General features: G+C 36.3%; 1 long non-coding RNA gene across 1 annotated transcript in view; it reads right to left on the reverse strand.

Annotated features, from left to right (window-relative positions):
* Positions 1-9,372: 9,372 nt before the first annotated feature.
* The window catches only part of LOC125616087, an 86,886-nt gene continuing 70,020 nt past the window's right edge, over positions 9,373-26,238 (reverse strand). Inside the window, exons 2-3 of the long non-coding RNA XR_007346702.1 lie at positions 17,230-18,875; positions 9,373-10,285 (exon numbers count right to left, since the gene is read on the reverse strand). This is a non-coding gene — a long non-coding RNA (uncharacterized LOC125616087). The remainder of the gene's footprint in view (positions 10,286-17,229; positions 18,876-26,238) is intronic.

Genomic DNA, 26,238 nt, shown 5'->3' on the forward strand with positions numbered 1-26,238 from the left:
AGTGTGTATTTTCACAGATTATATAAATAACAGCCCTGCAATCACTGATTTCTTCTAGGTGATAACATTTTGGATTGTACTAAATAAAGTGCTAGGGAAAAACTTAAAAACCATCACTAATTACTGATAGAGACAGTCCACTGATAGGTCTTTGGCTAGTGCCTGCAATAGTTTGCGCTGTGAATTTAGTTTAGAGTGGATTGTTTACAGCTAGAGATAAAGGTGGTCCCTTTCAGGGGTTTCAATAGTAATATTCCCATTTCCTGTTGTTAATTTCTCCTCTCCCCCCCCCCTTTTTAATGTTTCACATGATGAACTATAAATCTAAAACTGAGCTTAAAAAAAAAAAAAGGTCCAGCCATATTCTCTCCTTCTTCTGGGTCCTTTGTCTTCTTGGATGGCAAATGTCAACTTTTCCATTCTCTTTTCCCTCTATCTCTCAGTGGTGGAAGTGCAAGGAGATAGTGGGGCTCTGGTGCCCAGAGGGAAGGAAGGCGTTAACATTTGTGGAGTGTTCCCTGTGTCCAGGCACTGGGCTAACCTGTTACATATGTGGGGGTATAATATTTCAAAGTGCTAATTGTCTGGTATAACTGCCAATTCTCCCCAGCGTGGCAGCTAAATGGAAAAGCAACATGGCCGTGGGGACGATTTACAGGGGGGAAGAAAGTTCTTTCGCTTTTAAGTTCAAAGGGCACCATCTGGGTATGAGACAGGAAGAAAATTTGAAAAGGAATGCAGTCAGGGAGAACAGGTTTTTCTTCCTCATTTGAGACGAAAGAGATAAAGGAGCCTAGAGCTTGCAACCAAGTCATCCTAAAGTCACCCAGTTCTGAAAACACTGACTGGGTGTTCCTTTTAACTTTCTTTCCTTCCTTGATATGTGTTTGTGGCTGGGGCTTCTGAGGCTTTCCAGAACCTATAGTTTTGCATAGGATAGCAGATTGAGCTCCTTTCTTTGGTATTAGTAGCAATAAAGGGAGTACATTGATACAATAGACGTTTACTGAAGACCCGATTAAGCATAGTGGGCTAAGTGTTTGAGATGTTGCCACACTTCTTGAGGACTCAGGAGGTTTACAGGCTGAACTCTGTTGCAAACAACATCATCTCCTAGGAGGGTGCCAATGAGTATTGTCTAGCCTTTGTGGCAAATCTTTGTAAGTTCCCAATTTTTTTTTTTTAACTACATTCTGCTTATCCACCCTGGGTCCTCATAACTGACCATCTGGCTTTTTCTCTCTCCAGTTCAATTCTCTTCTCTGCATCTTTTGTCCTGTTTCCTCCGGCACCTGCAGCACACTGTCCTGTGTTCATTCTTTGGCACTATGCAGAAAAGGAAGGATTGTTTATTTTCTTTAGTAGACTGTCATTTTGGAAGGAGACGCCTGACTTCTAGGAGGGAAAGAGTTAGCATGCAGCTAGGAGAAATCTTCCCCATTTCCTCTTTCCCCAGAAAATAAACCAAACCCCTTTTGAGTTATTTTCTGGCCTTCTATTTTTAAACCATCTCTAAAGCAGCCATTTTCCTACCACAGTGACCACCAGCTGCTGGGATTGTGGAGCGGAGATAAGAGATTTTTAACTCTCTATTGCACATGCTATGTTGGCTGCTCTAGCACTGTGGCCACCTTGAGCACGCTGGGCTAGAGATTTGGGTCTTAGGTTCACACATAACCCACTACAAAGATGTCACTTTAGACAAATCATTTGTCTCTGTCTCAGTTCTTCGTCTGCAAGATGGATTTCTACTGCTACCAATAGGATAGAATGAGATGAAAGATATGCAAACATTTTCAAGATAAAGGTGTTTTTCAAATGCAGAGGAGTGGTATTATTCTGTGGAGATAAGGTGATAAAAAATACCCACTATTTAAAATATGTGTACTAGTTAGACTGGATGTCTTTTAAGATTGTATTTTAAAGGTAATCTATTTGGAGGACAAGTACCATTTGAACTGTTTTGGACACCTTTGTGTTTCATGAATCATTTAAAGCAAACAATTTTTATAAAGTAGAGCAGATTTTCTTGGCTATAAGTCACTTTCTTCCATTTTAAGCTAACAGGATAATTAAAAGGCATCATGTGTGGAAAGCAAGTACAAAGGACAATGGCTATGGGATTCTTTCTGCCTGTGATAAGTTGTGGTTTACTTCTAACCTTTGGAAAAAAGTTATCACTTTTTATATTTGCTGGTGACAATCAAATGGAAGAAAACAGTTTTAAAGAATAAAAATCTAAGATGTTTCATGGCTATGCAGATCTATTTTCATTTTCACAGATGGAAATTCTGCAGAGTTGGTTATAACATATTTATTTTATTCAGAACAATCCCAGTTGTATCTTCCGTTCTATAAAAAAAATTGTAATTTAAATGAAAAAGTATGCATTCATGTCACATCGTTGTCCTCTGTGGCCTACATTTTGATCTTGGTAGGTGGTGTATGTAATATTTTATATCTTGTTAAAAACCATAATCAAATTGTAAGTTTGTTTCTTTATGTGTTGTGATGTGGTAGAAAAATAGGAGAAGACTTAGTCAGGGATTAAGGCTGATGTAGTCCAGGTAGTTGCAATATGAGAAAGAAAGGGGGAAGTAGGTGACTGCAGAAAAAACATCTTTCCTATCTGCAGGAGAATGATGGAAAGTGGAAGAAGACTGAATTTGCCTCAGAAATGTAAAGCCCTCCCAGGATTCCATTAACTACATTCCTGGGATGAGATTCACAACTATCATTTTTCTCATTTCACCCCTGCACCCCCCAAATATTTGCCCAATTTTGACAGAATTTTAAAGTTGCATGCACAATGACGTCAATATTTTAACTTGGAATTGTGAATCTGCTGAAAGGCAAGGCACTTCCTCTCCTGCAGTTTGTTCCACATATAGGTGTTTTCAGTAAACATTTCTATTTCCTGCACAGAGTTACAAATCATTTTGAGATCAGGGAAAACTCCTCCTCCTATGGTTAATTGTATCTAGGGGCAGGACTTACTGCCATACCATGCTGATTTTGAGTGCTTACTAAATGCTCTTAGTGAAATATTGAGAAATGATATGTATCTCGTTTACATGGAATTTGCTTACAAAAGGTCTAGACACATCTTCACAATGAGTAGAATAATGTCTATCATACAGCCAATTAGGCAAAGGCCCACAGATAATTGAAGAAAACTAGTGAAAATTTTCCCCCAAATTAAGTATGATTTTAAAAAGAAAATCTTGCTCTTGGAAAAACTAGAAGAAATTATTCCCATGTGGAAATAATGGTAGGTTATCCCATTTGCCTCTAGATCCTATTCCTGAGGACATTCCCTGCTTTGGTCTGTTTTCTAAGAACACAGCTTCTATGAACTTTCATGTATAGGGTTCTGTGTGACCATACATATGTTTTTATTTCTTTGGAATAAAAGCCCAAGAGTACCCTTGCTGGGTGGAGTGGTAAGTACATATTTAGTTTTGCTCATTGGTTCCATTTTAACCTCATCCACAGCTTTATAAATATTCTCTTCACAGCACTTTGAATTGGCCATATCTTTCGTCTCAGAACTGATGATACACTGCGGGTTGAAATGCTGGAAATCAAAGAAATCTCTAATGTCTATAGAAAATGTTTAGCCTTGTGCTCTTGGCATATAAATATATATGCCTCCATTTTACAAAAAGCAAATAAACTCATATCTGTAAATATAAGATGGACAAAGAATAAAATTGCCCACCACATATCAGATGAAATCCAAAACAGCATTATTTTATGAAATATATCAGCAAAAGCTTAATTAGGCTCCAGTTATATCTCTTAGATATTGTCTTCAGTAGATTTTATGGATTCTATATAATAAAAAACAAAAATGGAAATATCAAAAGGTTATAAAATTCAAAAAAAGCACTAAAAAAGAGAATCACCTACAAATAGCTGAACATGTTGAATCAGGAGTTGTCTTTCACTGTCTGGCACAACTGTGTAAATTGGTGTGAAGTGCAGAGAAAATATCCCGTGTCTCTGGTATAATTGTAAAGTTGGGAATACTCTGAGCTTTTCCCTAAATCCAAGTGCCATGTTTGTAGTACATGTATCTTCATGTATTTATTAAGAGAAATATACATACTGTGATGTGTCTTTGGTGTATGATATAATGGATTTTTAAAAATGTATATACTCATGTAGATGACACTTCAGTCAAGATACAGACTATTTCTCTCAATCCCCCAAAGCTCCGTTGGCCACATTTTGGGCAATCTTATATTCCGTAGATGACCATTATTCTCAGCTCTAACTCCAGATGTTTAATATCTACTTCATATAAATGAGTCTTATCTCATGTAAAGTTTTATATATGGTTTCCTTTATTCCACATGAAATATTCCTACCACATATTAGTAGCTTATTAGTAGTGTTACTTTGTATGAGTGTTTTCCTATTGATGTAAAATTGAGCTATTTCCAGTCTGATATAATGAATAGCACTAATATAAATCAGTTATATGTACACATGTTCTTATTTTTCTTGGGAGAAAAGCAATCAAGTGAAATTGCCAGGTCATGGGATGCATATTTAACTTTTATAAGAAACTATCAAAAAGTTTTCCAAAGCCATTGAACTAAGGATTTACAATTCTAGGAGTTTGTTTATATGTAATATAATCACCAATATATTTGACATTAAATCTGCATTCTTATTCTTTTGTGTTCTATTACTCTGCCTCTTTTTCATGTGGGATTTTTTGTATCCCTTGAATTCTATGAAATTTAAAAAAAATTTTCCTTTTCCTTCCTTAACTTTTTAGTTACACATTAAATAATCACATTAGAAATCATAATATGTATCTGTGACCTGTAAGGGTGTTATGTCAATTGTATGTTTATCACTTCTCAGATCATATAAGGATCTTAGGCCACTTTACCACTACTTATTGTCATCTTTGGTTTTGTATTACATTTCTCATGCATTTTAATTCTATAACTTATTATTATTTTATTTTATGTTAAATTATGTTAAGGTGAAATGATAATAGCTTTCAGTCAATATCTATTTATATTTATCCACACACTTAAGATTTCATTGTGTTTTATTCTTTGTGGCATTTCTGTGCTCACATTTGTTATAATTTTCCTTTTGCTTAAAACTTATTTTAATATTTCTTGGATTTAAGTGTATTGGCAGCAATTTGCTGCAGTTTTATTTTGTCTAGAGATGTCTTTATTTTAGAAGACTGCTATCACTTGATATCCATTTCTAAGTTAGCAGGTTTTTTGCTGTGGTTTTAACCTGAGAGATATCATTTCATTGTTCTGGTTCATTTATTTATTGCAGTGCTGAGGTTCAAACCCAGGGCCTCCAGTGTGTGAGGCAAGCCTCTACCGTCCTACATCTCCAGCCCTTGTCTTTATTTATTTCTATTGAAAAATTCACTATGGGATTATTTTGCTCCTTGAAAGGAAAAGTTTATGATTTTTCTTTAGCTGCTTTGATGGTTATCTGTTCTTTTGTTTTCATCAGAACTTAATAGCATACAGAGGTGTGGTTTTCTTTGTATTTATCCTGCTTGGGGTTCATATTGCCTTTTGAGTCTGTTGCTTGTGTCTTCTGTGTGTTTGAAGATTGCCTTGATATTATCTTTTCAAATATTGCTTCTTTCTGTCTTGCTGTTTTCTCCCCTGTGGGACTCTCCTCGCACATTTATTAGACTATGGTAGCTCCTCCCACCTTCTCTTAGTCTCTTTTCTCTATCTTCAAGTTTTGTTTTCTCTAAACTTTAAGCTGAGCATTTCCCCTTCCTGCTTTGGACCTGTTTGTCAGATCCTTATCTTTTCCTCTGTGTGTTACTATGCCTATCTATTGCATTCTTCATTTCAGCTTATTATATTTTTTTAGTCCTACAGATTTTATTTGATTCCCTCTTAGAACAGTTTCCAGCTTTTAAATGATATTTTGCATTTGCCCAATATTTTCTTGAGCTACTGTACAGTCTGTGCATCAGGACCGCATCCATTATCTCTAACACCTCTGTATCTGCTTCTGTCATCTATTTTGTCTCCAGGTCCGGTCTCAGATTAGTTCTCCTCCATGCTTGCCTACTTTTTAGGAAAGTGGCCCCTTAGGGCCTAAACTTCAGTTTTATGAGTTTGCAGAAACTTCTTCCCAGTCTGATTCCTCATGTCCACATAATCCTAAACTTCTCAACCTACATTTCTATGCTGTTTACGAAGGGCAGAGAGTAGAAGGAGAAACGTGGCATCAAATGTGAAGCTCATCTCAATGAATTTTCCTACTATTTGGAATCCTGGCTCCTTTAAGTCTGGGTTGCCCTAATAGCTCTTCAAAACTTTTAAGTGGATTCTTAGTGTTCTGTCAAGGTTTTCTAGTTGTTCTTGGTTGGAAACATGGTCGATGCTAGTCTGTCATGGTCGAAAGTATGCATCTTATGTTTTCATAGCAAAGCCAAATGATTTAATAGCCACAGAATCTCTGGGGTTGTGCCTCAGTCCAGAGGCCCATGAAATTTTTAGCTTCAAGGCAGAATCAAGTTGCGTCAAGGAAAATTAGGCCAGCTGTTCTTCCAAGTCAGCCAGCAGCAAAGCTGAGAATAAATCAGGAAAGAATGTCCCTGGCCTCAGACACACCTGTAGAAAGAGCACACAGTTGATAAAGCCCATTCTCAGGAGCATTCCTGGTCCATTCATGAATATTTCAAACTACCTGAATTTGCACAATTATTTGTCTGATTTTTATATTACAACAATTATAATAGAAACAATTATAATGGAAATATTATAGAGCATGATGCAATCCCCTTTCACCCACAGATAGAAGTGGAAATTGATAGACATAATTATCTCATCAACTTGGGCAATGTCTGTGGAATTAGTTGAAATATTTTAATTAAATCTCCTGCTCCCCCTCAAAGCACATATACGTGTATACGCAAACACACATACACAGAAAATCCTCCAAAATTTTTATGTGTCAATTTAAATTTAGGATGCATGAAGAGAAACATTACTAACTTCTGATTCAATTTTAATTAAACTAAAATAGTGAGAGAATCCCTTTTTACTTCCTAAGCTTTCAGAGTTTTTTGTTAGTAAAAATAGAATTAGTATAACTAAAACACTAAATGCACAATTAATAAATAATTGATTAATTAGTATGATCAATCAGAGTAACAGAATTAGAAAATAAGCTTATAAAGACAAATATGGCTCACTCATTTCCTTTCATTTATAAACAATTACATCTCTTTCTGTCTTAAATTCGGGCATTTTAACTTTTTATCTTTTTCATTTCCCTATATTCTTAACCCATTATGTCCCATCATCCAAAATGAGAAATACCTATAAAAACTTGAGTTGAGCAACAAATATACTACTTAGGGTAACTTTGACATATTTTGTCTTTAGAAGTCTGTTGTTTTGAGAAAATAGGTGAATGATTTGGCCATTTGAAAAATATATTTCATACATAAGGATATATGAAAATATATAAATGATATCTGAGCTCTAGATCATGATTTCCATCTTATTTTAATGCCTCTGCATCAGTTTCACTGAAATATTTGCAGAGTTGAAAACTTGGGACTTAATGGGTTAAGATTAACCTCAAATTCCTTAGGAAAAGAAAACAAACAGCAACAAACAAAATTTAAAATATTAGGAACATTTTAACCATTTAATATACTTAGGAAGAAGCATTTCCTAACAGTTCTGTGTGTCTGTTGTTGACATAGTGACGGTCTATGATGCATTTCTTCATGAGCAATTTAATTCTTTCTTTAAAAAAAACACAAATATTTTCATTGTGGTAGGGGAGTTTACCATTTAAACAATCCTATAATAAGTGCATAAGGAAAAAGAATTCCTTTAGTAAAGTCAACTCCTGTTTTCCATTTGTGCTTTCCCTATTTGAAATATCCTTTATTGAATTTTAAGAAGTGAAACATACATATTTTAGAGTAGGTGTAAATTAGTCATTCTGACACCCTAGTCAAGAAAATTGAATTGTATTTGAGGGAACATGACAGGTTTTGAGAACACAATTAAAGCCTTTGATATTAGCAAATGCATATTTATCTAAATTAATGTTTGGTACCTAAAATCCTTTAAGGGTGGTTGTCAAGAGAGTTCCTATGTAGGAGGGACACCTGTCTTGCTCTGCTTCTGAGAGGCAGTCTTTGACACCTAACATGCTCTTAAATGTTGTGATAATAAGGACTTGTGTTTTAATCAGAAGGTTAAATGCAGTCTTACATGTTCTTACGTTCCCTTTCTCTTTACGCACTCTCCTTTGGTAGTTGTCTAAAAGCCAGCACCCTGCAGGTTATTTTGCTCAGAAATGTTTGAACCAGACTGCCAAAAACCTTTCCCCACAGCTTTTAAAAAACCATTTCTCAGATGTATAGGAATTTTTATTTGTCGAAAATCTGCATGAATCTAAAATTAAACACAACAACAGCAATTCATGTTGAAAAGAATTTATAAAGAAGGAAACCATGGCAACCAAATCACTTATTTTTAGCTGCACCAACCCTTATCTCTACCTTCACCCCAAAACTAAGCATGCTAAAGCCATAGTCTTCCCCATGCTGCCTTACTCCCGTTGTAATTCTGAAAGTCGAAAATAGCAACAGGAATTGCCACATTTATGCTACTAAGTACTGTGCAAGCCATGCTTCTCTTCCTATTTACTTGCTCACATTGTCCTGCAAACAGCCTTTGAGGAAATTTTGTGGTTGTCCAGAGGAAGCTCAGCTATGGCGTACTGCTGGGTCAATGCCACTGCTAGTGCCAGCAGCAAATCTCTCGTGGTTAGATTAGGGTCTGATGTAATTACCCAGACTCCATATCTTATCATAAGTGAGCTGACTGCATAGGGCAAGAGCAGATGTCACTGCAGTGCATTCCAATATAAGATCCCCTTGGTGCCCAGGGATCCTGTCAGTGCTCGGTACCCGGATAGCCCTGTGTTTACTGTACTACAGCCTGTTAAGACCCGGTGTCCCATCAGAATGTCAGGCAGATGGACACTTAACAATGTCTATGCTTTCCTTAATCAAAGATTTACAAACTTCAGGCAGAGACTGTTTTTATTAGAATGTCTTTCAAAGTACTCTTCAGAAATTTTCACGATTGGATGATGCCAGAAAACATAAACCTATTTTCCTGTTAAGACTTTAAATAACAGTTCACTCTCAAGATTTATATATGTATTTGAAAATCATGTCGCCTGTTTTAATAAATATCAACCAATAGGACATGGGTATTTGAAATATGTCTTTGGTAATTCCTCTGTTTTGATTTCTGTATGCTCAGTTGTATGAAAAAAAAAAAAAAAAAAAAAGAAACTAAGGGTGTCCAAAGACAAGGTTCCATTACTCATTGATTCAGTTGAACTAGTCATCCCAGAAGGGACCTAAAAGAAACACAGACTTTATGATTGAAGATCAAAGACCTGCGTGATAGAAACAGGCACAAGAATATGTTGAAGGCGTGAAGGGCAATAACTCAATAATCCAATTGAATTAGATAGAAAATTGATCTTAGATTTTCTGTAATAAATGGAAAATGTGGTGGTTTAAAGGACAATGGCTTCTTGTCCATGAATCATGCTCAGTGTTAAATAAGAGACTAAGGAAAGACTGCATCTTATCACAGGAGTAGGAGAGCAGAGGCCTTGGCTCTGGGGGGTTTCCTTTTAGCCTCTTCCTTATTTGTTTCTGGGGCTCATTTTTCAGAATTTACCCCCATTAGATAGGTCTGTTTGCGTGACTTCATCTCACCCAAGGCTTCCTGGGTTCTGAACTATGGCTTTCAGGTCTATTTGCTTAAATACTTTGCCAAATTCTCAGATAGGTGCTTAAGAAAAGAACAAATACTTACCACTGATAAAAAGTGTCACATTTCCTCTGAAGCAAGAATACGAAGCAAAACAAAAGTATTGATTCTTTGAAATCAGAGGAAGTCAGAATATATTGTTTTTCAGCTTTAGTACAGAGAAACAAAAACAATCTTACTTGGAATTATGAAAAGAAAAGTGGGAATATCATACAGTTTATTTATTTCCACAGCTGCTGTTAGTTTATTTTCTATGATTGCATCTTTGTTTCCAATATCTCCTATTTTTGGTAGCAGCTCGAAGGATTTATTCAGCAAATATTTATTTTGCCCCTGTGAAACATGAGTCACTGGCATGATAAATGATAACTGCAGAAGTCCAACTGCAGATGCGTGGAAACATGAGGGAATCCAGGTGTGAATATGGTTTGGAACAACCATCTCTTGCCATCCTAGAGAGACACAGAAAAGAAACTGCTTATTCAGCAAGCAAAAATGTTAGGAGTGCAGAAGTAATGAGAAAGGAAAGATTTTTTTCCCCCTACTTTTTGAGGAATATTGTGAAATGGCTATCTTTGGAAAAAGCCAAATTTTGACACTATAATTCAGTAAAGTAGTAACAAAACCAAGTTTCTCATTTTTGAGCCTCTGGCCAGCTTTGTTACAGTCAAACTTTATTAATTTGGATGACTTTTTCATTAAAAAAAATATTTAAAAGTCAATAAAGCCCAGGCTAAGAATGTTTACGATATGGATATAAAGTTAGAAATTTATTAAATATATTATTTAGGTACTCAAGCAGCAGGGAAATTTTGAAATATTTATCAAACTGTTCTTCAGTTTCTGAGGTTCACTCATTCTCAAGAGTATTTAAGTTATTTGTGTGTGTGTGTGTGTATGTGTGTGTGTGTGCTAGAAATTGAACTCAGGACCTGGCATGCACTCTACCACTGAGTTAGACCCCACCCCCTTAAATTCTTTGTCATTGAAAGCAAACACTACTGAGAAAATCCTAAAGTGGGCACAAGATTTAAAGCTTTGTACCTTGATAGTTGGTGTATAGTCAGTATCTTTCTAAATGGATGTTTTAACGTGTCTGATGCACTATAGCATGATAATAAACATGTGAGACAGTTGAGGCAAAGGGAAAAAGCAGCATAGAAAGCAACTGAGATGAACTAAACCAGAGGCACAGGGGTGCAGAAGGTGTGAATGTCACAATGCACTGCTCCTTGCCGGGAGACAGCCTCAGCGCTTTCTAGCCACCATATGTGGGAAACGTTTCGCAGTGTCCATGAGATAAATCCAGAGCAGTAGTTCAGATAAAAGCACAATTATTCCTGAAACGTGTACTTGGGAAAAATTTCTCCCTCCCGGGGGGCCTCATAAAAAAGCCAGTGAGTCATCTGGTAAAACTCCTGCATAGGGTCCTTTTGGGGTGGGGGCAGGGTATTTCATTAAGGAGATGCCTCACAGCATGCCTCTTGGGGACCGAAGTCCATTCTGTCCTCAGTAAAGGAAGTCACTTAACCTCTTAGTCACTGAGATGCTTCCCCTGGAAAACCAGGGCTGGCTGACCTCTTGGGCTCCATCCAGTGGTAAAATTCTATTTCTTGGATTCTGATCATTACAGTAGGTTTTTTTTTTTTTTAAAAACTGTTTGCTAACATTTTTCAGCTTAGAAAGGCAGAATATTCTTGAAATAAGACTGTGTAGGTGTGTTTGGGTGTATGTATTCAAACTTCTTACTCATTGATCTACAGTACCAGACGGAGTCCAGGAAGGAAACAGAATTCACACCATTGATATAACAGGGAATATTTAATATTTAATTAAACTAACAGCAGGGAGTAGCCACTATGAGATAAAAGGGTTCTGAAGGACAGTACCCAAGGAAGGGAGACACTTGGAAAGGGGCATCCCTGGCAATGCTGAGATTTAGACTTCAGCAGAGAAGTTGCTGCTGAACCTTCTGGCTAGCAGGGAAGTTCACTGTGCCCCAGGATAAATCTGGCCCACTGCCTCCATTGCCTGAGGCTGGAGAGAGGAACTGGCATGCAGAAATCTTTCTACTGGGGTCCCAGCAAAGCTTTCTGGAGGGCATGCATCCCTGGACTGTTCACAACAGCCACACTCCAGGTGCAAGAAGAGATAAAACACCCAACTCAGGAGAAGTCTTTTCCTCTGGCGCTGACCCTCCTTTGATACCTTCTACTGACAAAGCTTAACATGGTACCAGTTGGCACAGGATACATCCTTCAGGGTTTCAACTCCAGTCTTACAAAAGAAGACATGGGAGGGCGAATTTAGAGCTCACAGGCAATAAATGGAATAGATAACCTACTTACCTTTCCGTAATCTTTAGGCATTTTATGTGTCAATAGGTGATGTGATGCTTTCTGTGGTATTCAAGAAGCTTGGATAAGAAATAATAGCAATGGTCCAGGGCATCAGTAATTTTTCCCACAGTCCATCAACAGTTGACAAAACTTGCCAACTCTTCAGCATTGACTTTCTAATATTCATGGCATGGAAGTTGTGATTTAGACATCAAAACCTTTGTCAGTAAGCATTCCTCTAAGCAAGGAGACTATATTTTGGCTAAATGTTAATTCATTTTTTTCAGTCAGTCAATAAATATTAGATGAATGCTTACTATAAGCTAGGTACTGGGGGCACAGAATATAATAAAATTAATAGACCCAAGGACTTTATAGTGATAGTGCTTTGAAGAAGACGCGAAAGTACTATAAAAGCAAATAATAGGGAGACTTCAGCTACTCCAATAGGGGAGGTTGGGAAGAATTCCTAATTGCAAAAATGAAATGAAAGGAGAAGTTAGTTGACTAACAACAGGGTGTGATGGGAAAATCACGGGGCTTTGGGAAGATCATGTGACCTATGGAGGGAAAGAGGGTACATTCAAGGAACTTAAGGAAGGCAAGAAGGGACCACGGAGGAAGGTGGATTCCTCAGCCGACTTTCTCTTCACCATAAGCTGTCCCTTGGCCTCTAGATTGCTGCCTCCACTGCAGATTTGGACTCACCAGCCACCCTGATTTCATAAGCCAATCTTTTATACTAAATTCCTTCCTCTCTCTATATATGAACGTCCAATGTAATGTATTGTGATGTATTGATGTATTTTTTGCTATATCATACCTTCTGGACACTTCTATTTAATCTCCATTCTCTGGAGAACCCTAATACAGATTTTTTTTTAAAAAATGATACTTATTTTTTGTAGTTGTAGTTGGATACAATACCTTTATTTATTTATTTTTATGTTGTGCTGAGGATCGAACCCAGGGGCTTGCACACTCAAAGCGAGTGCTCTACCCAGCCCACACCCCCATACAGATTTTTATAGGTACAAAAACACATTGAATCCTTCCTGAGGATTTAATCTATGCTTTGGTAGTTTTCCCTCGGGGCAATTTCTCCTTCCTGGGTATGCTTGGCAATGTCTCTAGACATTTTAGGTTGCCATCACTGGGGATGATGTCACTGGCATAGGCTAAGTCTCTTCAGATGCAAAAAGACAGTCCTGCAACTGAGTATTACCCCATAGTTGAGAACCTCTAGTCCATGGGAATGGACAGCCATAGAGATATGTCAAGCAGGACTGGGGTTGGGTGGGGTAAAGGGAAGGGCAGGCAGTGAGAGTGAGTAATTTTATTTCTAAACTATCTTGCTCTGGAGGAAGCCCCAGAGTAGATGCATTGAGATCAAAGGGATCTTAAAATGACTGTTAATGTTAGTTGTAAAACCAAGTAAAATGTGTTTGCTATCTTTCACACTATTTTTTTTCAAATCATGGCTATTAAAACTGTGAACTCCATCCCTCAGGTGAAGGAGAAAGTCAAGGACATCATTCAAATGATTTAACATTGGGGAAAAAAAATCAAAACATGGATAATGTTCATTGTTCAGTTATCTCATTCAAATGATATGTTACAGATTTCCATGGAATTAAGGGACTGATATTTTCTAGCATTTCAACTTTCAGATCTAAAAATACTTTCAGGTAACAATGCAACAAATTCCCCCAAATTTTCATATGGCTAGATATTAGTAAAGCCTAGCTCTATATGATGTCATGAATATTCCATCAAAAAAGTAATGAAAGATAAATTCTGAGAGTTCTAATTTGAAGTCACAGGACACTTTAGCTCATCTGAGGGAGACTATTTTGACTACCGTGGAAAGATTTTGATATTGTGGTGGTGGATATGAAAATCAAGAAAAAGTACATCCAGATGGGCCAGGAACTCTCTTGTACTCTTCTTATCAATAGCTTTTCAGCCAAGGCAACGCACCTACCTTTAACTCAAGAAGGGTAAGGTTTTAACTGTTGAACTTTTTTCAAAATCTCATTCTTTCTATTATAGAAATTATAAATTATAGATATACTTCTATAATCAGATTTGTATAATATTTTTAAAAGATATTTTAAAAATATCTCTTTAGAACAAATAAAAAACACTGAAAAATCTCTGTTGCAAAGGATTTAACTAGACTTGAGAGTTTGGCAAGCTCTTAATTCTCTTTCTAAATTCTGATTGAACAAGGTATGTTGGCTCCCCTAGAACTAACTTCATCAATGTGCCAATTTTCTCTACATTTTCAAATTATCAAATACTTTTTTAAACCTCAGAGAAAGAAAAATCATCAGGAATAATGAATGAATGTTAAAATGCCAATGGAAATATCTAAGATAAAACTGTGCCCCAAACAAGCATTAAAAATTCTTCTATCTTGATGGAAAAAAGAATGAATCTCTATGCTGGCTCAGAAACAGAAGTATTTCTTAACTAAATCCTGGAGTATCACAATTCCAAAGACTCTATTCATTCTCATGCTGGTGGAAAAATATATATCATTTTTTGCTATATCATACCTTCTGGACACTTCTATTTAATCTATATTTTTCAACTTCATTTTTCCACTTAGTATTTGCTTCAACTAAGCAAGCAAACAAGTCAACTTGAGTATTTGAAAGGAAAACTTGTGAAAACTCAAAGTCATTTTTTACTGATCAGCAGTGTGTATAAAGACAGTTCTTCCCAGTTGATATCATAATGAGATTTGGAGCTTGGAACTGTGTGTATTAAGCATCTGAGCAGTGAATCCAGAGGGCTTCTACGTGCAGCTGTACAATTATGAATTTGCTGGCTTCCTTATCTGTACTTGATTTGGCTCTAACAGGACATTTTAATGCCCACTGTTTACACATATTCCCCTTTAACTCACAATTCTGATAAGAGGAATTGCATTTCTTAGAGATGGAAGCAATCTAGACAGTGGCTACCAGGAGATGCTTATGAACATGCAGCTGTGAAAGGTCTGCAATTTTTAATGATTAGAGTGTAAAGTATTGGAAGTCCAATTTATAAAGGACCGACTGTCCCTTCTCTCGCTATGACACATTTTAGATCAATGAAAGCAAAGTTTTAAAAGAAGGAACATGTGGCCAAGTGTTCACAATATAGGCTTTGAAATCAGTCTATTCTACTACAGGAAACTTTAAATGTTAGAATATTTTCCTTCATGTTTATTTATTTACTTTTTATTCTTATCTTCCCTAGGCCTGAGTGTTGGCCTACAAACTATTCAAACATTTATGTGACTTCTGCTTATGTGTTCCAGAGGAGAAAAAAAAACCTTTCACTGTAGGTAGTAAAAATCAAGCAAAACAGACAGGGTCATGATTTGCCAAAGGTCAAAGGTCATAACCCATGAATGACTCAAGAGGCCCAGAGGTCAAAGGTGCAACTGGAATCCCATAACCTTCACTCCACTTTTGCATCACAAAGGACAGCAGTACTTTTCAAACTTCTGTGAAGAAATCTATATACATGTTCACATTTTCCCTTGAAAAATTATTTCAAAATGATTCTGCCCATGATTATTTTTCCTCTTGAAATCAAGTGGTATGAAATAGGCTCATTTATAAATTGAATATCTCCTTAGTCTTTTATTAGTATTCTATATCTGTAACCTAGAGGAGGAAGAAGTAACAGATATTAATATATTTTATAAATGGAAAATAAGCACAATTTTTAGAAGATTAAAACCCAGACCAAGAAGTATATTTATCTTCTTTGTTATTTCCTTTTTTAGTCTCCTGTGTGTTTACTGACCTTTCCTAAAAATTTGTTTTTCTTGAAAAAATAATGAAGTAATAGTGATCTCTTTGTTTTCCATTTGGAAATTATGTTTATGCAAAATTTTTAATACAAGTCCAAAATAAGTTTTTGCGATAGGAACCATTCTACTGCTATCTTAATATCTTTCACTAATTTAAAACAACTAATACTTCAATGATGCCGGGACCACTATCTAGGTCAGAATGTCTGCGCAGATCTTAGGATGTATTAGTAGCTGCAGATAGATCTACAGCATGTGAACTGGAGGGAAGATACAGGGCCTTGCTTTTCAACTCCATTGGTTTCTAACCTCTCATGAGCACTTAATTCCTCCCAGAGAAGGAAAGAGCCACAGTGTAGAATCCTGTGGCCCATGAAGGGTAATTGGAAAACATCTTTTGAAAGATTTACAAGGCTGCCAAGGATTTTGCCAGCTTTAAACCTGATTGATTCAGTGTGAAAAGATCTGAACAATTCTGACCTAAAAGTTTAAAGACAGACCTTTCCTGTGAAAGTATAATTTAGAGCCTGTAATAAAATCGTATTGGAAAATACCACATTGAAGAATACAGCCATAAATTGCAAAACTTAGCATTATGTTAAAGGATCTTTTCCCCCCACTTAAATCCTCTGAGAGAACACTAATTGTCCACCAGATACTTTAATAATGAAGTGTTTTGAGTTTTGCGTTTCTTTTTTCCCCTTACATAGAAGAAGTTCCTAAAGAAAGACAAAATGAGTCAACTACTTTGCCTTCCTAATTTGGTATCTTGGTTATAAATAATAATGGAATTTATACAACTTTTATCTTAATAGGTAAAACAAAGGAAAGTGAAATCTTGTTTATCTTTAATAAACAAAAGTAGACAAAATAGACTTGTTCCATATTTTAATTTTTTGAAGTGCTAGTTTTTATCATATATTAATTTCCATCTTGACAAAAATATATATACTCATAATTAGTGTAACATTTTGTGGATAGGCTTGACTACTTTCAATGACTCAGATAAATTAATGATTAAGCATCTTCCAGCTAATTATTCCAGGCCATTAATTATTTATCCAATCCATAAGTCTATCATCTATATTAACCTCTTTTTTTTCCTACTGTCTATTTTAGAAGCAGCAATTTGGATTAAACTGTAACAGAAATTTTAAGAACACAAAATTAAGTAGAATGCATTTTTTTTTCTTTATCTCGTATTAGGAAAGTTGAAACTTTGGTACTTAGACAAAAGTCTACTTACCTTTAAACAATACTTCCTTTGTGGGATAGTTTCAACTAACTTTGTGTTTCCTCCTCGAATTTCAGTTTGAAGTATTCAGGGAAAAATGCCATGTGCCTTGCTTGCCTGCGATTTGGGCGATATTCCATTTGCCTTTTGAGCCTTGGAATCATATGGACTTAAGCTTAGATGTTTACAAAAGGAATCTTGATTGATTGGTATTTTAGTCACTACATACATATTTACAAGTGACCAGGAATGATCTTTTTTTGTTTTAAATGTAGATTTGTGACACTAATTTTACAACAAAGTGAAAGCATCATTCTTCCTACTGTCAAATAAATAGATAAGTAAAAAATAAAAATAAACAATAGTGGGGCAGTGATAGGAAGAGAAAAGTAGAAAAGAAGTTTCTTTAAGAAATACGTAAGGGAGGGAGTCCTCTGTGGTATAAACTAGTGAAAAGGGCATTCAGAAAGGAAGGAGGGGCCAGACTGCTTGGTTCTCACATTTCTTTCCTGAAGAATTAGGTAATAAGTTGGCTCAGGCTTTCTTCCCCTTCCACATTCCAACTGGAGTTTCATGTCAAGGAGGTAATTTAACAGTCATCTGCAAATCCTCCCTCTCTTGCGAACTAGAAGACTCCCCATGATTGAAGCCATCAAGGGTTGAATGAATTCCACTGTATCAACTTCCAGCAGGCCTTTAGCATTTTCTGCAGGATGGTTGCTCATTATGTTGGCCTAGAACAGTTCTCTAAACGGGCATGGATCCCAAAGGTCTTCAGAACTTTGCAGTCAGTTAAGCTGAAAACTGTTAACTGCTCGAAAAATACCCCAGGGTAAATGAAGAGTCAGGTTAGCAATTGGCAATAGAAACCATGTTTTGATATGTTCCCATCACATCACAATATTACAGGAGTCATCCTACAGTAAGATTGGAATAGTGAAGGTTTTAGGGGGTTCTGATTTTGAGTTCTGGTGCCACCTAGTGGGAAGGCAGGGGAAGAGAAGATGAAGAGCAAACTGGCTTGGGTCCTCCTTCAGTGAAGACTTTTATCTGATTAATTTTCTTCAAATCTTTTCATTAAAACAAAAGAAAACAAAAACAAACAGCCACAACAAAATCATCAAAATTTTTATCACTTTACTGAGGAGAAACTTTCAAGGATTTCCTATTAGTTGAAGAATTAAGACCAAAGACCTATTTTGCCTATACCCTGGCCTCCTTTGAGTCCAGCCTGCCTGCGCAGGGTTTCTTGAAACTGCTCTTCTCCATGATTTTTTTCGTAACAGCTGGTCTGGTCTGCTTCTCAGAAATGTTCATCACCCTTGATCACGTTATCTTCCTATCCAGATAAGATTAGACTGTTCTCTCATTTTACAACGTCCTGTTTGGAAGCACATGGAGGTTGGCTTTGATGTCTCCAGTGTTTGTGTCTCTCATAAAATTCCCTTTTGAGAAATCCTCCACCTCTTCCTACATCTCTGGGGCAGTGCATTCAATCTCATCTGAGTTATATTATCAGCAATCACTGGGAGAAAGTGCTTTCACCTTCAGTTGGAGAGCAAGGTGAGTGCTAGAGGTAGGTGGGGGTTCAAAGTCCAAATCTGTAGTTTTCTAACTGTGCAGCCTTGAGCACATAGTTTCTCTGGCTCATTCTTCATCTGTAAAATAAGGATAAATATAGTGCTTACTATCATGTAATGGTTGTAAATCACCTTATACATATGAAAGTACTTACAACAGTGTGAAACATGTAGTTAATGCCTTATAAATATTTGCCGCACTTATAGTTTTGGGAGGTCATTTCAACAGGGTGCTGGTTACAGGAATGGGAACAGATGAAAAACTTTATTGAACAAGACGTTTCAACATGTGTACTAGAAACACCCAACCTATAGAATACTCCACTAGTTAAGGTTCTATGGGAATATAAGCTTGTGAAATGCCTCATGCTACATGTAGCTACACACTGTATAGAGGTGTATGATCTATGTATATATATATGTTAATTAGCATAAAAAAGGCTATTACAACCTATCTAACTTTGCGTAACTTGGCATAACCTAAAACCATGTGACCCAAGAATCCTTTTTAATATTACACCCTAACATCTCATTATACATTTGTGTTTTGGCAGAGGGATCCTTCACTCAAAACCTTTAAGGACAAAGTAAATAACGTGAATCAGGGAAGTGAGTCAGGTAAAACAGAGTGGGGGGCAGAGTGAACTGTGGAGAAGGCGAGGACATGGACCTCAGAAATGCATTTCAATTTGGCTTCTGAAGAAACACTGTGCCAGAGAAGACACATCTGACTTCTGCATGGGCCTGTAGAGTGGGAAAAGGGAACCAACTATGAACTATGAACTAAATATGTAATCTGGGAAGATTCATTTTTTAGAGATAAAAGAGAGAAACCGGATGAAGAGATCACGAAGGAAAGAGCTGCATCTTCAAAGCAGAAAGAGGTAAAACTTCTGTGTCTAGAAGTCTGCCGCGGTTGTGGCTGGTTAAAATCAAGGGGTCAGCAGGGCTGCCTTGCTTCTGAAGCAGGCTCTGGGAAAGAATGCACTTCCTACCCTTTCCTGGTGTCTATAGGCTTCCTGCAGTCCTTGGCCTGTGGTGCCTGTCTCCACCCCAAGGTGTGTGTAGCTCTTCTCTATGGCATCACCCTGACCTCCTCCAATCTCCCTCTTCCACTTTTTAGGAGACTGATTACATTGAACCCACCTGGATCTTCCAGGATGTTCACTTTGTTTTAAGGTCAGTGAGTTAGAAACATTAATTCCACAGGCAACCTGAGTGTTCCTGTCATGGATAGTCTCAGATTGAGGAGATTAGAATAGGGGTTCCTTGATGGGGAGCTACTCCTCCTAAGACAGAGAGGAAGCAGGAAGGATACTGAAGACATCATATGTAGGTGACAGCCAGAACTGGAGCTTCTTCATCCTCCCCTCCCCCGACCTACTGTGTGCATCGTCCTCTTACCTGATGATAATGGGAAAGGAAGTTGGGAAAGAGAAGGAAACTGAAATTCATTTGGCAAGAAATTATGCGGGCAAGGATGTGACTCTAAATAAGGGTGGAATGCCTTCGGGTAGGTAGGGAATTGTTCAGGCATCTGCTCTATGAAGCCCATGCTAATCAGAATAAAGATGGTCCTCCAGGAGAAAGGATCAGAAGAGGCTGTATTAGAAAGATAAACTTGAAAAAAAAAATATATATATATATATATAGCCTTCTTACAACTGAGGCTGGTGATTCCCAAAAGATGCTCCTTGTCCAGTCCTCTGGAAGATGGCATGCATTGGCAAGTGGAGTAGCCACATAGCTCTTGGATGGGTTTGGTTTTATGGGGCACAGTGATGGGGCAGGTGGGAGATGGCCTGTGTTCTGGGGTATTTTGAGAAATTTCTTCTCCCCCTCTGTCATGCTTAGAAACTGGCTTCTTCTATGGCCCTCTACAGATTCCTAGGTGTTTCTCAAATTGTTCTGTACAGAATTCTAGAATACCCCATAGCACAAGTTAGCTCGGTTTCTTACATAATCTTCTTGGCAGTGACTCCCCGAAAGCAAAGGACATTTAATTGTATTTTCAATCTCAGCAGAGCGTCTGCATTCATATCATTAGATTTACCACTCATGGAATATATGAATGATTTACATGATATAAAAATAAGCTTTAAAACAGTGCTGGGTAAAAATTTAAGTGTATATCAGAATATATATGTGGAAGCCTGGTATTCAAAGTGTGTTTCTCAGCCTCATTTGGGAGCTTGTGAGAAATGCAGACATGGGCACCTCCCCTAGACTTGATGGTATTGGAATCTTCCTTTTGGCTTTATCCCCAAGTGACTTGGGTGCCCATGAAAGTTTGAGAAAGTTCAAGAGAGGGTTTGACTCAGTATCTGGCACATAACATCATGAAGAGTGGATCACATTAATAAGGGTTAGATGGCTTATTTATGATTCATTTGCAGAAAAAAATAACACACAGGAGTTGCCTAGATACGGAAAAAGTGTGAAAGTTCTAAACAAGTGACCGAAGTGTACGAAATGGTGAACTAGCACACAAAGGTGACTATGACTGTGTTGAAGGAGTCAGGTATTTAATTTCCTATGTATACCCTTTGATACTACATTGTTACACTCACCTAATAAGTACCTGTTTTTTTCTTCCTTTCCACCTTTCTAATTCTTTTTTTTTCTGTGTCAATCAACAAATATTTACTGAGCCCTTGGCTATGCCCCATTCTGGGTATTGATAATCAAGCTGAAGTGTCTGACCTCATAGATATAATTGTGTCCCCATACAGTGATCCCTGAAATTCCTTTAGGCACTTAAAGTAACTCTTTTATTGCTGGCACCTTAACGAAGAACAGGCCTCACTTTCTTCTGGGTTGATCCGATCATAGAGAGAAATGAACACACACATATTTATTATAACACTTAAATTATAGATGGAAGTCCATCAAATCATATAATAAAATTCTAGTTTGCATGTAAAACAAAACCAGTTAGCCAATGTGGGCAATCCAAAATTCCCCTCATTCCATGGGCCTGAGGCAGTCTGGACTCTGCAGTAAGTTCATTCTGACTTTATGTGCCCAATCATCAGCTGCTTTGGACTCCTTCAGGCAATAACAGCAAGAACTTAGGAAGCACTCAAAGGACCCCTTGCTCTGAATCATTGCTAGCTTCTGCTTTGGGACTGAAACTCAGGGCAATATAGCTTTACTCTAAAAATCCTGGACACTAATTCAATCATATTGTCCTTAATGTAACACTCACTCAACCAGGAACTTCAGTAGCAAAATATTTGATGTATCATTCTCAGATTTTCAGAATAAGTCCACTTCATGATTCATATCCTGATTCTATGTTGTCTATTTGTGAGTGGATTGTTTTTGATATAACATTAGGGAGAGTGTTAGACTGTGGTATGCTGGTTTGACCTTTCTAAATGAATAAATCAAGTAATTTCATAAGTGGTTTGGAGTGTGGGTTTAAGATCAAGAAGCAAGGAGCATTTGTAGCCTAGAATATTATTCACCTCTATTAAATCTTGATCATTTAAAAATTGAAGGAAATTGGAAGTCAATCCTTTATTTCCTGGAGAACCGATTCAACAATCTAATGCACATCAAGTAACAATTATTGATAATTAAAATAGCTTTTTTTATCTAAGACACTTGAATGCTCCCTAACTTCTATTTTATTGGAGAAATATTTGAGGTACAGTTCATTTGAATCCAGACAATTCAAGGAATAAGTTCAACCCTTTAATTCTTTGATTCACTCCTTGTCATTAACTTATGTTTAAAAAAAAAACATTTATAATGTGTATGAAGCATGAGTCTATCATTACCAGGGGAGAAAAATCTGATAAATAAAAATTAAAAAAAATTGAAATGGAAACCAATTCATTTATACTAATATGAATAAAAGATAGTTAAAATGTTTGTGAAGAAATATTCTTGAGTAAGGAAAATTACAGGGAAAAAAATCTTCTGAGTAAGAAATCATGGCATATCCTCTGGTTTTTAATCTTTATATTTACATTTTTTTTTTACATTTATCTTAAAACTTAAATCAGTATTTTCTACCGAAATCATGTCTATCAACATATATTCATCCCCCATCTCTCTCTTCCTTTCTCTGTGTCCACACACACATTCCACTTTTTCATTTATAAAACACGTACAAATCATTACCCCAGCCCTTTTTACCCCACTTTATAAAGCTTTCAGTTCTATGTTTGGAAAGAAGTGTGATAACAGAATGAGCCTGCAACCAAAGAGCCCTTTGGTTCTCACCTTTGCCCACTGCTACCTGGATGTCTTATGAAGACTCTAGCCGACTCTGACAGACTGGGTTATCATAGCATGAAACACAATAAGGACCGTTTATTTTTTTTAATTTTTTTTAAAGGTGTCCAGCTTGTGGAGGAAGTGTAGGAGGTGGTCCTCCTCCAAGCCTGTTCCTAAGATCCTGGTGAAAGTCCAAGTCCAAGTGTGAGGTGCTGGTTAATTCCCAGCCCCACTTAGGCTCACTTGAACGCTCAGTCAGAGATTGCACGTCTTCACAGATAGCTATGCTTCCAACATATAGTGGCCTTGAGGGTGATGGAAAGTAGGGAAACTGAAGATCTAGTTAAATCCAGTTCCCAGAAGTCACTGAAGTCATAGAGCAGGAGGCGTGTGGTGTCATCATTACACCATAAAGTCAGTACAATCACTAGAAGAATTTAAAGGTATGTATGGTTATGGTATGTATGGTTATAAAGGCTATGTATAGTTTAAGGCATGTATGGTTATAAAGATTATGACCATAGATGCAATGATTTTTACATGGCAACAGGCCAGTCTAGATTGCTTAGATTTCTGTCTTTTGTGTTTTTCAAAAAGTAATCTATATTTTTGGCATTATAAGATTATTTTTAAAAATCTGAAACAAGATAAAAAGGTTTTGGATAATTTTTCAGCAGTCCTAATTTGTCTATGCTTCGCATGTATTTTTGTATAATTAAAAAAAATATTTTAAAATTCTTTTAGATAACTTTTTTCGAAATGGCTTCTTTTAATTGGCCTCTTGATATGATTGTTGCCATTGTGTAAAGCCACAGTTAGAGAAAGATTTAGAAGGACAGAGTTAGACTGGTACTTACCAGGGGCTGTAGAAGGGAGAGGTTAGCAAAAAGGACATAAAGTATTATTGAGTAGAAATAAATTCGAGGGATCTATTGTACAATCCATGACTATAGCTAATAGTAATATGTCGTGTTTTTGAATATCCTGAAGAGAGTAGATTTTAGTTGTTCACAAAAAATAAATATATGAGGGAATGTATATATGTTAATTACCTCAATTTAGCTCTTCCATAATGTATATATATTTTATAACCTATCATATACAATAATATACACATTTTTATTTGTCAATTAAAAAAGAAAGATTTGACACTTTGAAATATGAAATAGTTTTGGCATATGAAAAGTCATTTATAATCACATCTCAGGCATTAGCTGCTAACATTATTAACAGGGACAGTTATAGCTAAAAGTTCCTTACACAGTTATGAGGGAAATTTCACTAAATATAGTCAGTATTAATGAAAAGTGTTGACAAGAAGAGTTGAAAATAAAACCTCAAGACAACTTTTTGATTGAAAATTCTATTTGTGTTTGCAAATGTCATTTTTGAAGAGCATCACTTTATTGTAACAATAAATAAATGAGAAGATAGACCAAAGAAAATATGATTTAACCCAATATAGCAGGAGTCTTTTAGTAGGTACATACAGAATCCATAAGAAAGCATCTTGGTCACCCATTGGCCTATTCAGGTGTCCTGCCTAAAATCAGTGGTTGCAACGGTCTTCTTATAATTTTATCCAAATTACATAAAATTGTTTGTTCTTGCAACATAATCTGGATTTCCTTCAATTTAAGAAGGTAATATTTGTATATTTATTATAGAAGAATATTTGAATTTCTTGCTGAAAACATGCCCCCTCTTAGGGTCATGTAGGTATTTTGCTGCTAATATTTAACTGGAATATTTTCATTAAATCATAACATTTACAGGACATAAACCTTTGGGCACATGTTGAAGACTATAGACTTTTGGATGCCACTAAAGTAGATGGTTTTCCAGTGTAGCACAAGTCTAGAAAGGTTAGGCTCTATTTTACATGAGTTCTTAGATAATGCCAAATAAACTCCAAATTTATATTTCTTGAGTCATATCCAAAGTACAAGATTTTTCTCTTATAACAACCCTTATTAAAATAGGAGTATTAGATCATTTGTAAAAATTTTTGAGGTGCAAAACTGCATATCTGTAGTTTGCAAAAATGCACATTTAAATAGAAAATTTTCTGAATGTTCAGCTCTTAGCCACAGCACATTAAGTAGCACAATTAATTTTATATTTAATTTTATCTGAAAAACACAGAGAGTTGGTCATTCATTTCAGGGTCTTTTCATTTTGTTTATATAATCTGAACATAATTATTCCACTAGGCCACTTCCAACATGCTGACATGACTAAAGTGAACATAAATCTTAAGTTTTAGAAAGCAAAATTTCTCTGTTGATATTTTATGTATTTTTGACATTGCTATAAGGCATATTTCATAAGTAAACTATGTGCAGAATAATGATTAAATGAATGAATTAAGAGCCAGACTGCCAGAGAATGAACCAACTCTTCCACTGTGCAATGAATTATTTATCTAATGTGTTCCAGAGATTTTCATGTGTAAAGTGGAGGGTGCTAAGATTGTGTTACTATATATAGAGGTATCACCAGTATTAAATTGAATTCATATATGCAAGCCACGTAGAATAATATCTGACACATAATCAATAATCAGTAAACGTGTATCATTATTATTAACTTAAAAATATACAAGAACTTTCCCTTTCTTATGCCCCACTTATAGTAGCAGTTTTTTCACAAATTTCTTGCCTGTGTGTCTCTCAAAACTCTAGCTTATGTTACCAGATCATTGGTTTTCTTATTTTCTCCTAAATTCAGCTCTTTTCTTTTTTTATATAAACCAATTTAGATTTTATAGGCAAAATTCTCTACCCATTATTCTAGTCAGCCCAATAAATGTCTGGAGTCTGTGCAAGTCTAGAGCAGGTAAATAAAGTGTCTTTCCCAAAACAAAAAGTGACTGGCTTAGGAATATCAGGCTGTGCTGCTATTTCTTACATTTTATAACATGTATATTTTGGTATATTCTTAGAATTTTCTCAGTTGTATTTGTATGAGGTGTGTGTGTATGTGTGTGTGTGTTTGTGTGTGTGTGTGTACACGCACGTGCATGCCTGAATTCATTTAGTTTTTCTTCCAATACTTGAAAATATATGCTGACAGTTATTCTTAACAATTAATGGAATGTAATTTAATGGGTTGAGTCTGGACTGGAAGGCAGAGTGTTTTATTGATTTCTCATTGACCCTGCAAAGTACTCTTCTTTCTTCTGGAGTCCAGTGGAGTAACACATTTAGAAATG

The sequence above is a fragment of the Marmota marmota genome, unplaced genomic scaffold (genome assembly GCF_001458135.2).
Source record: "Marmota marmota marmota unplaced genomic scaffold, marMar, whole genome shotgun sequence".
Taxonomy (NCBI): Eukaryota; Metazoa; Chordata; class Mammalia; order Rodentia; family Sciuridae; genus Marmota; species Marmota marmota.